Raw genomic sequence first — 13214 nt, 5'->3', positions numbered from 1 at the left:
CAAAAAAAATTTTTTAGCAACTGAAACAATTGCAGAGTCTCACATTCAACCCCTCTCAAAATAAGTAATTGTCAATAGTGAAACAAAAATACTCTCTCACAAGACAGAAAATATGGAGGTTAAACCAGAATTGTTTATTTTAAAAGAAAATGCCAAATAACTTCAGCAAAAATCCTAACTAAAAGTGCTGACTTAAACTTAATTTCACAATAAATTATATAGCTCATGCAGTTCTGGAAACTATGTTATCTGTCAGGAAAATGTAAACTGAGGTACCACTGAGATGCAACCATGCCTAGCATAGAATGAATTATATATGAATTATATCATATTAGGGTTTGTTGTTTGGAAACAAGTCCTCTACAAAAAAAAAGTTTACGCTAAACTACAGGCTGTTAATCACTCATGACACATTTAGTTATTAATATTTTACTGAATATTTTTAAAATTTTCAATTTAGAAAAATCAAGACTTTTACATACAAGATACTCAGACCAGTAAATGGTGCTGGAATACATCATCATGAAGGGTTAACTTTAATGGCATTATTTCAGTTTTCATTAAAAATAACCCTTAAGATTGTAGTGAAGCTAAATTGTTATTATAAGCTTGGTCTGACCTGCTTGCAGAAGCACATGTGATGCATATTTGGAGTGCACCAACAGTGCTCCCTCTGTTCACAAAACAAGCCAGGGATACTAGAGGTGCTTCTCCTCTGTCCCTGCTGAGCTTCTGAATTGCAAATAGGCCAAATTCCTCCACTGAAGAGGCAAAGAGCCTCATGGAAAACTGTCCTGAGGTCAGGCCCCAGCCTCATCCTCCTCTGAAGACAATAGGGGTCACTGAGGAATTAATTGTGGGTGACGAACACACAGTGTTCTGCTGAGAGCAGTGAGGGCCATAAAGAATAAATGCAGTTTCTACCTGGCTACTCTGAACAATTCTGCAAGTTTCAGAAGGTTGTTTCAGTTTACTCAAAAGAAACTGAGGCTCTGAAATCATAAGCAATTCCGATCCCAGAGAAGGGACTGGTATTTTTTCCCAGAGATTGATCAACAAAACATAGTACATAATTTGAAGACTGCAGCAAAATCATGATTAAAGCCCATTCAGTGGAGCAGTTACTATTATTTTCAGCAGAAAATTACTTTCTATCCATTCTGTGCCTTCCCCTGGTGCTACTTTATGGTTCTGATACAGGAGAACTTACTGACATAGAAATGTATTGGGAAATTAGGAGAAGGGAGAAATTAGTTGCAACACAATACTTGCCTGATTCATTCTGTCTAAAGCACAGATCTAGATTTCCTAGCATATTACATTTTTAGAAATAAATCCACACATTCCAGATACCTCTCCATGTACTACCAATCTGTAACACTGATAACATGAACATCTTGCTGCAGAGATGAACATGTAGTTAAATCAATAACACAAATTAATTTGCTGTCTTAACACTTTTAGAATATTAATTCCTTGATAGAAATAGTACAAAATTAAAATTAAGATCTACATTCATTGAATACATTATCAGTATTCACATACCTTTAGACAAAATACAGTCCTGCTGCAAAACACTGGAAGAATATTCAGGTAATTAAAGGGTCATTTAGACTGCAAAACAACATCAGCCTTCGGCAAATGCTGAAGCCTTCCACATATTAAAATGCACAACATTTTCTGCCTTCATTACATCCATTACATTTTTCTGATGCATAAATCTGTCCAGATTATCCCATAATATTATGTATGCTGATTATGTTTGCTAACTCTTCTATAAATTTACGATAGAAACAAAAAACTGTCTTTTTTCCTTTATTATAGACAGTAATAAAAAATAGTGATTTAAACTCAACAATTATTTAAAAAACAATTTATCCCTCTCTATGTTGAACTGTTACCCTTTGTCCTTTATGTTTTGCTGTAATCCCTTCCAGTGGTCTTTTCCTAAATGATTTTGTAAGCTCATCTTTTGCGTCATACAGTATCTGTGTCTAAATTGTGTCAGATTTATAAACCTTACTGTTTCAATACCTCTCCTCTATTTTCCTCTCCATGCTTCTTTATAAAACAAAGATACAACCAAGCTATTGAAGTATTAACTAAGCAAGAACTAGATGCAATCTAGAAGTTGTCCTATAATTAAAGCAGAATCAGCTACAGAGAGTACTGTCAACTTGGGAAACTTGCAACTTGCTTTTGGTTCTCTTTCTAACCAGTGACACACTCAGAAAATGTTTGATTGTATATTTAGAAGCATGTAACAGACTTCATAACATTTAAAATGCTGTTAGTGACCCAGAAAGTTTCAAACAAATAAAACTTGGTTTAATGTTTCTTTTATTTTCTTTACCATCCCTCCCCTTTTAACATTATGCTAAAAAAAAAGTTATAAAATATTTCTTTATGGCATCAGTGGTTGCATGCACAGTTACCACAGGAACAGACTCAAATTTGCAGTGATGTAGGAGTATCACTTTTATCCCACAGAAGTCATCACCCAAGGTTCTTGAGCATGCACCAGTAGCTGAGAAACTCAGGAAACTCACAGCTTAAACACTGTCCTTTTTTAATATATTGAAAAAAACACATAGCAAGACATCTAAATAAAGAACAAGTGCTTAAAGAGGTCCATTTAATCTATATGAAGTGAGAAAAAAAGCTGGGCAAAACCTAATGTTTTATATGAACACCAAAGTTATCCTAGACACCATACACTTGCTACATTTGGGCAGGCTTCAGTAGAACTAGAGTGGCTGTGATCCCTACATGAGTTACAGCTACTTCTGTTTAAACTCTTTTTAGCTGTAAACACATTTATGACACATATCAGTTTAGTAACAATAAATGAAAGCCTTGTGAGGTATTTTTTAACAAGTATAAATTCCAAAAATCAAAATAGAAGAATTCTTTTGGTAGACCCTACCTTTTTCTAATCTGTTAAAAATGTCTCTGACTTCTAGGGATAATTTCTGAAATTTAAAATGCTTACATTTTGATTCTTGAATACAAACCTCCCTTCATCCTTTCTTTGCTGATGTTACGAAACTACAGATTACTGAAATATGCTTCTCTTTTCCAGACAATTTCTACTATCAAGTTTCTTAAATTTAACTAGATGATATGCCAGTCTTGTCAGCATGAGGGTGTTTTCCACAATAAAATTTTATGAGAAATAATATAAACTTGAAAAATTGTACTTCTGTTATTATAAACAACTCCTCTGACTCCTACCAATAAAAAGCGCCCTTTCTTAGTCTATTTTAAACAGCTGTGAGATGCCACGTCAAGCCTTTTCTTCTCTTTATTTTCCACTTCTGTCAGCAGGTATTTTTATTAGTAAGGACAGTGAGGAACATAAACAGTTGCTGTATAAACAGTGTTGACAGTAGCTACCTAGCTGACTTCACACCACTTAAAGAGTATTTTCAAACTTGACAATATTTAAATAACTCTCTTCACACTTTTAAGTATAAACCAATGAAAAAGCATTACTTTAGAAATACACATTCAAGTCAGCCAAAGCAAAAGTGAGAATATTGTTTTAAACAAACCTTGAACTGGGGAAACAGTGATTTCCTGGAGCCACCCTGCCAGCAGCACCTGCTGGGACTGAGACATTTCTGGGCAGAACAAACCAGCTAATGGCAGGCTCTGAGTGACAGGAGAGCAGCAGATGTTGTTTATATTGACTTTTGCAAGGCTTTTGACATGGTGTCCCATAAATTCCCCATAGACAACCTGATAAAGTACACACTACAGAAGTGGACAGTGGGATAGACTGAAACCTGGCTGAACTGCTGGGCACAAAGGGTTGTGATCAGCATGAAGTCTAGCTGTAGAAAAGTCTGCTGGTGTACTCCAGGGATCGGTACTAGGGCCAGTTCCATTTATCTAGCTCATTAATGACCTGGATGATGGGATACAGCGTGCTCTCAGCAAGTTTCCTGATGACACCGACTGGGAGGAACAGCTCACAGACCAGCTGGCTGCTCTCAGAGGGACCTTGAAAAGCTCAGCCATAAACCAGCAGGAATTTTATGATGTCCAACAAAGGGAAATACAAAGTCCTGCACCTAGGGGGAAATAACCCCAAGAAACAGAACAGGAAGAGGGATGATCAGCTGGAAAAGGACTTTGCAGAAAAACACCTGGGGGTCCTCATGGGCTCCAAGCAAGACCATAAGCCAGCAGGGTACCTTTGCAGCAGGGAAGGCCAAAAGCATCTTGTGCTGCATTAGGAAAAGATGTTGTCAGCAGGTCAGGATCAAGATCATTCTGCTCCACTCAGCACTGCTGAGATGTGCCTGAAGGGCTGTGTCCACTCATGGGCTGCCCAGTAAAAGCAAACATAAACATCCCAGAATGCAGTCCAGGGTAGGACTGCCAAGATGATTAAGGGATTGGAGCATCTGACATGGTGAGCCTGAAAGCACTGAGACTCCAGCCTGGAGAAGGCTGCAAGGGACCTTATCAACATGTATAAATACCTCAGGGGGACAGGGGTAAACAGCACTTCTCAGTGGTGCCCAGCAACAGGGTAAAAGGCAATAGCCATAAACTAAAACAGATGAAATTCCACCTAAACAAAATAAAGCCCTTTTCTACTCTATGGCTGTTCAACAGCTGTCCAAGTAGCAAGCTCCTTTACTTGATCAGGGTAGGTGTTGGACAAGACAACCTCCAGACACCCTCTCTAACCAGGTATCCTATGGTTCTTTGTGGAAGAGACAAAAGGAAGGCAAACACATCTAAGTATTATAGACCATGGGCTTAATGTCAGTTGTTTTCTATGCATACACCAAGCCTTCAATAAGAAAAAACAGTTGTCTGTGTCTGACTTCATTATATGAAGGCAAGTTGTTTATTTGACTAAGGAAAAGCCTCATTGCGCAAATACAACAAAATAAGTTCTTTTTCTCTCCCATTCTTTTTCTGATGCCCAAGTCCACAGGTCAAAACAGTATGAGAACCATCTAACATAGAGATTAAGGCAATGTATTTGTCATTACCAGTCAAATTATTCACCTTATTGTCTACTGAAATGTCCATTTGTATCAGCAAACTTCCATCACTGTAATGAATTTCTGTGCGTCGCCACCAGCCAGTACTCAAGCAGTAAAGCTAGTTTAACCAAAGCAGGGCAATGGGAAATCATCCTTCTCCTTTGATAAAGCCTTTTCTCTCACATCAAAGTATTGACACTTTTGTTTCACAACTGCAGGAAAAATGAGAGGAACCAAGAGAACGTCACAGAGGAAAGCTAGAACATCTCATTCATGAAGAGCAGGCACCTGTGCACTGACCCAATTAGGCATTCAAACACTTGTCACTTTGGAGCTGGCTCGTTGTCACTCATCCAATTAGCCCCAGGGGATGCATTGTATGGTGGCATTCCCTGACAGGAGAACTGGAGCAATGGAGGCAATGAAGGCACAGTGACAGGGTGCCAGGATCCTGGTGAGAGAGAGCAGCCAGTAGCAAAGCCAAAGAACTTCAGAGCTTCCTAAACTTGTTTACCATCCAAAAAGCCTTTCAGAGTCCTCAATGGTCTTTTGGGCTTTTTTTTTTTTCCAGAGCACTCTAGTTTAAAAACCTTACATTAACAGTTCTCTTTATCCAATAAAGCATTTAACTCCTGAGTGACTAAGACAAGAACCATTTCAGAAGAGGTAAAAAACAAACAAGCAAAGTACCTTCATTGCAGAGAGACATGCTTCAAATGTTACTTTCAGTAACACTGCCAGGAAGTAATTCAGAAGTCAAAATTCTTCAGTGCCCATCTCCTCCCTTCTCTGTTTTTTAAACATATTACTGATGCTTTTACGTGCTCTGTCTGCTTGACCACATAAAGAGGGATAAAATGCTTTACCATCATCCACAACTACATACTGTAAAAGATATAAAAGTCCTGTTCTAGTGAACTACATACTGTACCACATTCGAGATCCCCAAATCAGATTTTTAGTTTAAAGAAAATCAGACACTCAACCACAGATGACTATTCAGCAGCTACTACTCACTTCAAGTAAAGCTATCTATCATCTTAGGCTGAGAGAGCAGGGAAGAGTTCAAGGGGGACTGGGAAAAAGGTGTCACAACCTAAAGCATTTGAGAAAAGATTTCAGAATGTTCCCATCACTGAATCTGTGATCTATGCTAGAAGAAAAAACTCCCAATTCTTTTGGTACAATATTTCATGGTCATTCTAAGTCTATTTTTCCTGACTCACTGTTTCACTACTTGACTTGCCCTGACACCAGTAAAGAACATCAGAGATGATTAAGGCTACCTGCAATTATGTGAAACTATGAAATATTTTTAGCTGCTTTTCTAGTTAACATATTTTGATATGCCCTTCAGCTGAAATCTGATATGAAATTAAAAAAAACAAACCTAACATAAATCACAGACTGTTAACTCAGACAAACATGAAAATGCAGGTAAATGCATAACATGTTATATGACTATCCTGGAAACCTAAGAGATAGAAAATCAATGCCAGTAGTTTAGGGCTTTTCCCCCACTTAGCATGGGAAAATAAAATTTAGAGGGAAAAATTATCTTACCTTTGTATAAATAACTTCTGAGAAAGCTGGTCTCTCTCTTTACTTTTCCTTCTTATCTCTTTATTTTACTGCCTTGCCTGAAAAAAATAACACACAACATGAAATATTTATAGAGGTAAATAATTACATTCACTCTTAAATCACAACAAATACTTCATATATGTCTTTATAAAGCTGCAATACTAAATTCAGTTAAGTCAAACGGAATTGTATTTTAGTAATAGCTAATTAATATATGTTGGGCCAAAGAAAAAACAAGAAGCAGTAGAAAGAAAAGCAGCTCCCTAGGTTTCAAAGTTTTGTTTTGTATTTAACTCTCCAAAACAGCCACTTAGATCAAACTAGAGCAACCATGGTTTATCCAGGTTCTCTGCACCATTGGTAAAAACCAGTCAGTGCTTCACAAAGCTTGGGCAAGATGATTAGGAAGCTTAACTGCTTCTTTCCAGTGTTCAGTAACCCACACACCCAGTAAGGCACACTGGGTGCCTCAGGAGCAAACACTTCAGTTCTCTGTGTGCTTTGGGTGCCCAGAATTCTGAAGACATGCACTGGAAGAGGGGGATGCAAAATGGAAATGTTTAGTCACAAACAGCACTTGCCCAGAAAGAGAGGGCTGGGAAGGGAAATTTTTAATTTATCTTAACTCCTACTTTCTAGAAGAACATCCTAAATTCCAGTGGATGGATGGGACTCGCATCCCCTGCTCCCCTCCTCCCCCAGTTTAAAAGCACAAAACAAAGAAAGAGAAGACAGCAGGAGAGGCTTGTTTTGAATTCAGCTGCTACCTTCTTCATTTATTGACAAGAACTCTGCAGTCAGTTCCTCTTATCTGTCACTTTTTGTTACTTTAACCTATCTTAAACACATTTAATGTTTTGTTGAAAACAAGTTGCCTATCCTTCCATAGTAGTGCACATGAGGAGTCAAACTTTCAAGTAAGCAAGGTTCCAGAAGGACCAGAAATTTTAAAAGTGAGCTTCAAAAACTTTCTGAGGAGTCCCCTTATCTTTTAGCTTGCCACAATACGCTGTCCTTATTTCAGTGAACTGGTGATGAACTGCAGCAAACAGCAACAAATTAGCATCACTGCAGCACCTGTTATTTTGTGTTCTGCACATAAAAGCATATACATTTTATTTTCAGAAAGTAATTAAAGTTTCTTGTTTAGTCTTAACTGCAGATTGGTGCTGTTTAGTAAAGTAAACCAGAAGATTGCAATATCTCAGCTTACAATGCTGACGCAGGAATATCAGTTTAGTTTCTCATCAAATTCATAATTCGGTCATACAATTTCTTTCCATATACTTTTAAAAGCCTGTTTATTGTTAGATTGGCCTGCCAGTTGGTCAAACCTTAACTGTTGACTAGAACTCCCTTGTAGCTATTTCTTTCAGTAACAACAAAACACTTCTCATAAATTGCTTTTTATCATGCTCTTCCAAAACAACTGTTGCTCGCACATAATAAAACCTTGGAAACAATACATTATCTTTGTAACATCAGGAGTTTTGGCATACATACATAATTTATTTCACTGGGCTGGAATTCTCTTAGGAGATTCCCTTCATTGCCCTAATCTTTATTCAGGCACTCAAATCACTTCCAACCCCCTGCCTCTATACTCAGCTGGAAAAGCTGCCTGCAAACCAGCAGGACTTGGATGAGCCAAAGCCAGCAGAGAACTTGTGTGCAGCTCCAAACTGACCACAGCAGAGCCTGACAGTGATCACAGAGCTCCCATGACACCAAGGTACCAGCTACACCCACCCTGCCATTCATGCTGCCTCCTGGCTGGCTCCAGTCCCCAATAAACTGTCTCCAAGACAAAAACTGAGCGTGCTTTAGGGAACGTTCCAGCCTGGAGAATCCTTCCAAACAACAGCATGGGTAAGGCTGCCTTAAGTTCTGATTCTCCACTCCTGACAGCCCTGCAATTCTCTCCTGCCAGGCACTGCATCCTCATCTGGAACCTCTGCCTGCCTCCATGCGATCCACTGGAGCAAACACCAGGATTTAGTGTTAGCCTGTAACACCACGGCTTTGGTGGGCTGCAACACAGCTCCCACCATCCCAGGTACTCCAAACTAAAAGACACCAGCTGCTTATCAGGGCTGCAGGAACACCACAGCACCCAGACCACACTCAGATTATGGCCAGCCTTCCTTTTTAAGAGACTCATTTTCTAAAGCATTAAAATGCAGATGTAGCCCAGCCCTTGCCAACCAGCCTACCTCAACAACAGGTTTTTGTCCCTGTCCTCTTGTTTTTGCCATTTAAGAACATCTGTAGCCTCAAGGGCATTGTTTAAAAGTTAGGCATGTTCTGAAACCCAAGGATGACTTGCATAAGATCTCATATACAGCAGAAAACCATAGCTCTGTTGACACCATGGGTAATCTTTTCAAGACTTCTAAGATTCACTAATAGAAGGGGAAAAAATGAGTAGGAAACAAAAATCAAGGAGGAGGGTAAAAATGATGGTTCTAAAACAAGTCCATAGATTAGATGAAACATGTATTAAAATTTATGAGATATATTTGGGGTCTCATAAGTTGCTTCATCACGAGCATATTGTGGAAATGTAAAGCACACTTTTAAGTTTTCTGCACCTGACATTATGCTTACTGCATACTTATTTGTTCAGATATTAATGAAATAACTATAACTTACATAGTATTGTTGCTTTTCTTGTAAAAGTGTTGATAGACTGCATGGAAGCTAAATTTAGAAAAAGAAATAATACACAGATACCAATAGGCAACTATGCAAAAAAGTTCACATGTGAAAAATTCAAAATAAAAAAACCCAATTTTTTATTCCATAATCTGATTGACTAAATGGTTTTACATAAAATGTACTCAAAACTATCCTTTAACATGTCAAGACACTTTAATATTTTTAATGCAACCTTAGCTGCATAGTGTCTCACTATTGCTTTTTTCTCATAAAATTAATAACATATCTATATACACATATATTTAATTCAATTTCTGTTTGCTCTACAAAACTGTGCAAAGTTCTTTAATATAAAATATTTGCTTTGTGATATTTAATGTATTTAAGCACAGTTCTATGCAAAACAGTACTGCAGAGCTCCATTGTTCAGCCTTGTGTAATTTCTTCTTTCAGAGCTAAGGATTAATGAGGAGTCCTCAGAAAGGAGAAACCACCCTGGCTGGTTGATGAGGGCAGTGATCCATCTTGCTGTCGTCTATCTTATTTCTGGGTGTGCCCAACCCCAGATGTTTCTGCCAAAGTAAAAATGGAAAAAAATACACTCGAAATACAACAAAGGTAGATTTTTGGTTTTTTTCATTTCTGATACACACACCCTCATGAAGACACTTCCCAGAGTGGGTAGTCCAGCCTAGATTATATTAGCATCTGTAAGGACAATGCCCAAATTTTACTCATATTATACTAGTCAAAACAGAACAGATTTCATCTGATTTTTAATATGTTGCAAAGCCACGCCCTTCCTCCATGGGTACAAATGATAACCTCATTCTGTCAATTCCTAGACTATTAATCAAAGTTGAATGTTTCAGTAAGTTACATAGCATAGGTTTGTTTTCCAGTTCAAAGTCATAACCTGAATTTTTTCATGATACTTCATTCCAATAAATCAAACTATCTAACACTAAGGTACATCAACCTCAACTATTTAGGTGAGTGGGAAGTATCAGGGTAGAGAAAGGAACTCGGCCATTACCTTGTGCATGTAGCTACACAGCTGTTATGGTCCTCTTCCTTTTTTGGTGGGTTACTTTTCCTTTTCTTCCTTTTAGTAAGAGGTAAGAATTTTTACCATGCTATCCTCCATGTTGCAAGCTTGACAAAACTCTGGTGCTGAGCCCTGCTGCTGCTGGCCTGTGGGCAGGGCACGCACAAGAGGGGCCCTTTCCAGCCGCCCGGCGCTTTGTCCTCGGCCCCCCGAGCTTCTGCGTCATCAGCACAGCCTTTGTGGCCATACAATAGGGGTTAAACATTTCCCTGTATTTACAGAAAAGCAGAGCTAAATCTGCTTAGCCGCATGAACCTTTTAATAAAATTACGCTCACACTATTAGGGCATTTTTCCATTTGTTTTGGTTTTTATAATTTTTAGATTCTCTTAAAAAACCAAAGGAACATATTATATAGGGGTTTTTTATGTTTTTTGTATGTAGTGCACAGAAAATGCAATCAACATTAAGATTTTTCCCCAGATCTTACATCCACAATCTCCTTCCAAGCAGCTATCTGTGACCTACCTATTTACCCAGAGATATAGTTTAATTTCTCCCTTACATTTATTCTCCTTGACACCTTGCCACTGGGACAATTCCCCATCTCCAACAGGGTGTCTAAGAGACAGATCACTGCAAAAACTACAATCTGTACTCAGTGGTGAAATTCCAGTGTAAGAATGTAAAAATGTACTGAGAAATAAAGCAAAACATTTTAAAGAGTCAAATGTGCTTGTCCACATTCCTACAGACACTGATCTCATACGCCACATGAGCCTCTGGACCACCCTTCCTTTTCAAGGAACTACCTTGAAGTAACACTGGTATAGAAAACTAACATTTTTTCAACTCCTAAAGAAAGTTTTTAAACAGTTTCTTTCTAGTTTGTTCTGTTACAAATCCAGTTTTTTCCCTTTGCTTTTTTTTTTGGTTTTTTGTTCTTTTTTTTTTTGTTGTTGTTTTTTTTTGGTTTTTTTGTTGGTTGGTTTGGTGTTTTTTCGCTTGTTTGATTGATTGACTTTCTTGTTTTGGTTAGGTTTGGTTTGTCTTTTTTCTTTTTTGTTTGTTTGAGAGGGTTGTTTGTTTGGGTTTTAAGTCCAGTTAAAACATTTCTGACTTTAAAGGTTTTGCATCTTTTTATAGCTAGCAGGATGAATTCTGTCAGTCTCTACTAGCACCAAAACCAGTTCAGAACAATAACTCCATCTGGTCCTTTTGAAATCTATTCCAATTTTAAGACCTCTTAGAACAATATTTTTCCTCACAAAAGCATGAGCTGGAATTAAGAATCTACTTTAAAGCAGATTGCCAGTGAGGTTCAATAATGACTGCATCCACCTGAACTCTTAAACTTGACAAAATAGAACCAGAGTACGCTAATTTGAGCTCTGACTTCACACATATGTCTTGATTCTAGAGCTGCTAACACTCAGCTGAGAAGGATAAAAAAAATCAGAGGTTAATTACCATTACAGGTCATTAATTTTTTTTACATGGAGCTTTATCATCAAATAGTTCAGTGTTGATTAGGCAAAGCCTCTGCCATTCAGCTACTAATCTTTAACTGCACATTTACAGCTGTACATTCAAACAACAACAGCAGACAAGAAACTGTACATAAGAAGCTACTTACCATGCCACAAGCATGGCACAGTATTCATCTATTTTTGCTTAGTAACATTTAATTCTTGGAAAAGCTCAATTCTCAAAATAGTTATTTTCATGGTTTCAACCATTCCTTCCAAAATAAAGTCCCAGAAGAAAACTATTTGGGTAAGGCAGTAGCTTTAACTATTTGCTCTCCTCTGCCTTTGACAGCATATTAGATCAAGAAATCAGCTCATATATAACCGGTTGACAGAGTTTTTGTGTTTAACTCTGTTTAAGCAGGAATTGTCCTCTGAATTTTAGAACTGAATGATGGAAGGGCAGGGCTTATTTTGTCATCTGATTGACCAAGCCTAATCAGAATTATTTCTGCACACTGCTTCACTACAGCTGCAGATGCATTAAACACTAAATGCTCCAGAGGCCCAGTCCCCTTCAGCTTCCCACTGCGACTCCCATCTTTCAGACAGTAGCTACTCTGTGGGCTACTCACAACATTCAAGAAATGGAGGTGTTATATTTAATGAACAGCTCAAAACCCATAGCAAAATCTGTCACTTGAACGCCAGGACAGCAGCTATCATAATAAAACAGGCTCTGTGTGGAGACTTAAAAAGAAGCCTTTGATATGGATACCTTACTTTCCAATACATTTCTATTAGGAGAAGGTTTTCAGTCCAATACCTTTTTTCTTCAACAGAAATAATCATGTCTGCCTCTGGAAATGTTCACTGAGATGGGCACTTTTTTTTTTGTAATCATAATATTACCCTTTAAAATCTTAGTACCATTTTAGCCTCAGGAAGCTTTAAACTAACATAACCACTAGCAATGACTTAGTGCACAATTTACTTCATTAACAAAACCATTTTTTGGCCTCTTAAACTGTTTAAGCAGAAAAAAACTGATATGCACATACAGCACACAATTCCTTACTTTGAGATCTGCTTGTTAGAAAAAATTAAAAAAAAAAAAATCTGCAAAATATCTAGGAACTGTCGATACACCTAAGAAATTTTGAACAGATTTTTAGCTTTCCTTTCCAAATGTCCTCAATTCTTTCCAGATATATGATAATACTCAGGAAAAGACACAAATCACTTATGCTGAGGTCAAATTCACATTCCCATCAAAATTTAGTTGGGCAATACTCATCTGAGACCTTCTGAAGAGCTAACCTCATGGTGCAGCTCAACCCCTCAACCCCAGGGACAGGATTTGGACTCTGGGAGGTTGGACTGGGCAAACTCATATGGGATCTCTAACTCTAAAATGCAGCATAGCTCACAATTACCCAGGAATGGGGC

At 37.9% G+C, this 13214-nt stretch overlaps 1 protein-coding gene across 17 annotated transcripts in view; it reads right to left on the bottom strand.

Annotated features, from left to right (window-relative positions):
* Positions 1 to 13214, bottom strand: part of NRCAM (neuronal cell adhesion molecule) — a 145238-nt gene that overhangs the window by 93586 nt on the left and 38438 nt on the right. For all 17 annotated transcript variants that reach the window (XM_059473274.1, XM_059473280.1, XM_059473287.1 and 14 more), the window contains one exon: positions 6570 to 6646. The gene's annotated coding sequence lies outside the window, so the exon portion shown is untranslated. The remainder of the gene's footprint in view (positions 1 to 6569; positions 6647 to 13214) is intronic.

Source organism: Ammospiza nelsoni, chromosome 5 (assembly GCF_027579445.1).
Source record: "Ammospiza nelsoni isolate bAmmNel1 chromosome 5, bAmmNel1.pri, whole genome shotgun sequence".
Classification (NCBI taxonomy): domain Eukaryota; kingdom Metazoa; phylum Chordata; class Aves; order Passeriformes; family Passerellidae; genus Ammospiza; species Ammospiza nelsoni.
The sequence above is the reverse complement of the archived record's forward strand: the minus strand, read 5'-3'. Positions and strand labels throughout refer to the sequence as shown.